This window comes from Tachyglossus aculeatus, chromosome 8, assembly GCF_015852505.1.
Source record: "Tachyglossus aculeatus isolate mTacAcu1 chromosome 8, mTacAcu1.pri, whole genome shotgun sequence".
Taxonomy (NCBI): Eukaryota; Metazoa; Chordata; class Mammalia; order Monotremata; family Tachyglossidae; genus Tachyglossus; species Tachyglossus aculeatus.
Window position 1 is genome coordinate 11209590 of NC_052073.1, and position 2868 is coordinate 11212457.

General features: G+C 39.6%; 1 non-coding gene across 1 annotated transcript; it reads right to left on the reverse strand.

Annotated features, from left to right (window-relative positions):
* Window positions 1–277: 277 nt before the first annotated feature.
* LOC119931881 lies at window positions 278–415 on the reverse strand. The gene has a single exon (XR_005452186.1). It is a non-coding gene; the product is annotated as a small nucleolar RNA SNORA7 (small nucleolar RNA).
* Between the last annotated feature and the right edge of the window lie 2453 nt (window positions 416–2868).

Consider the following 2868-nt stretch of genomic DNA (forward strand, 5'->3'; position numbering starts at 1 on the left):
TGAATGAATGAATGAATGAATGAATACCTCTCCTTTGGGTCCTGCTGCTTGTCTCGTCTAATACTATCGAGTCATCTCCGACCCATTTCGACTCCATGGACACATGTCTCTCAGAACGCCCCACCTCCATTTGCAATCATTCTGGTTGTGTAACCATTGAATTTTCTTGGTAAAAAGTATGGAAGTGATTTACCATTGCCTTCTTGCACACAGTAAACTGGAGTTTCCACCCTCGACTGTTTCCCGTGCTACTGCTGCTCAGCACAGGTGAGTTTTGACTTGTAACAGATTCTCTTCCACTCACTAGCCACTGCCCAAGCTAGGAATGGAATGGATAGGCCTCTGCTTGATTCTCTCTCCCATAGCCGAGACTGGTAGAGGACTGGAAAATCTCCAGGTGCCATCCTGAGAGTGGTTTCCACTGTTACGATATTATATATTATACATTATAAATTACTTATTTATTCATTTTAATGTCTGTCTCCTCCTCTAGACTGTAAGTTCATTATGGGCAGATAATTTGTCTGCAAATTCTGTTGTATTGTAGTCTCTCAAGTGTTTAGTACAGTGCTTTGCACATAGTAAGCACTCAATAAATAGGATTGATTGATTGATTTACACTACCTCCCTATTCATCTACACTGCAGAGAGCTTGTAGATTAACTGAAGCACTGTTAATCACAATATAGGGCAAAAATTTTCCTTCTTTAGATTTAAAAAAAATATGCCTTTAGGCATCAATAAGAAGGTAAAGAGAGAAAGGCTAGGGTCAATATTCTTTCCAAATTTTTACAAATTCTAGATTGGAGGCACCTGAATTATTCTTTTTTTTCCTGGAGTTCCCTAAAGGCCTGAAAGAGTAGACACAATTTCCAAAGTGGCCTAACTTCTCTTAAGAAATCACACACTCACTCACACACACAAACACACACACACACACTCACATACATACACACATGCACACACAAACATCCACATCTACTCACACACTCTTATGCACACACCCACACAAAGAACCTGAACCAATAATTGGAATGATTTTCGCCTGTCACATTTTCATACCTTTGTGCTCTTTCCATGTAATGCTGAGAGCAGTAACTAAGCATAAGCTTCCTTTGGGGCATAAATTATAAAATGACAGTTTCATACAAAAGTAACTTCTGTTCATGGCTATACATTACAGGCAAGACAAAAAGTTTTATATATAATCAGTCAGAGTGATTTGAGATGGCATTTCTATTTTACTTTGTCACATGGAAAAAAGGACAGATGGGAGCTGAAATTAGTTTTCACCAGGAAAGTGAGGCAAGAAGTGATTAAAAACAATTTGATTGTTGACGTTCAATTGATTTGGTGTCAGGGAAATGATGGTAAAGGCCATTGATTGGATCAAAATCAGAATTTGTAAATGATTTCAGGAAGCAGAATGAGTCACTGCTAGTGAAAATGTGACAAAGGGAAAAAAATGATGAGTAAGTCAAAAAATGAGATTTAGCTGAACAATTAGGTATTCCAACAAAAAAGAACAGATCTCCCCTTTGCAGTCTTTCATCATTCCTCAAGAATAAACTAAAAAAGTACCAAACCCATCTGGAAGAGAAGAGAAGCTGAACAATCCTGTGTATCCAGAGGAAGAATCCCTCATAAAGGCTTTACAAATCCTTTGATTTATTATTTGAACCTCTTCTTTTATCAGCCCCACAACATCAAATCCATCATTTGACACAGAACCGTTTATACCAAAGGCCAGATGGAAAGAAGGAGAGTTCCTCCTCATAAATTTTGAGATAATACTTCGAAAAATTTTCTATGTCCATTTACCCGTGGCTTAATTTTGGCACAATTATTTTGATGACTCAATCAATGGAATTTATTGAGCACTTACTGTGTGTGGAACAATATACTAAGCGCTTGAAAATTTGAGACACCCTTGGCCACAGGTCGCCTAGGCGACCTGGCTTGTCTCTCTGTAAAATCACGGAACCCACAGCCAAACCCTAATGGGATGTAGCCACTAGAAGAACTTCCTTATAAAGAGCTGATACTTATGCCAATCCCAGATAATGCAGTTGAATTAAACTTGTACGGGTCTCTTTAATGATAACAATAACTGTAATTATGGTACTTGTTAAGCGCTTACTATGTGCCAAGCACTGTTCATTCATTCAATAGTATTTATTGAGCACTCACTCTGTGCAGAGCACTGTACTAAGCGCTTGGGAGAGTACAATATAACAATTCCCTGCCCACAGTGAGCTTACAGTCTAAAGGGCGCTGGGGGAGATATAGGTTCAAGAGGTTGGATGCAGTCCCTGTCCCACGTGGGGCTCACAGTCTTAATCCCCATTTTACAGGACCCAGAGAAGTTAAGTGACTTGCCCAAGGTCACGCAGCAGATATGTGGCAGAGCTGGTATTAGAACCCAGGCCTGTGCTCTGCCCACTAAACCACGCTACTTGATAAGTGCTTATTATGTGCCAAGCACTGTTCTAAACACTGGAGTAGATACAAGATTATCCCCCTCTCCATCCCCCCCATCTCACCTCCTTCCCTTCCCCACAGCACCTGCATATATGTATATATGTTTGTACATATTTATTACTCTATTTATTTATTTTACTTGTACATATCTATTCTATTTATTTTATTTTGATAGTATGTTTGGTTTTGTTCTCTGTCTCCCCATTTCAGACTGTGAGCCCACTGTTGGGTAGGGACTGTCTCTATATGTTGCCAACTTGTACTTCCCAAGCACTTAGTACAGTGCTCTGCACACAGTAAGTGCTCAATAAATACAATTGATTGATTGATTGATTGATCCGGTTGGACACAGTGGCTGTCCCGTATGGGGCTTGCAGTTTAAGTAGG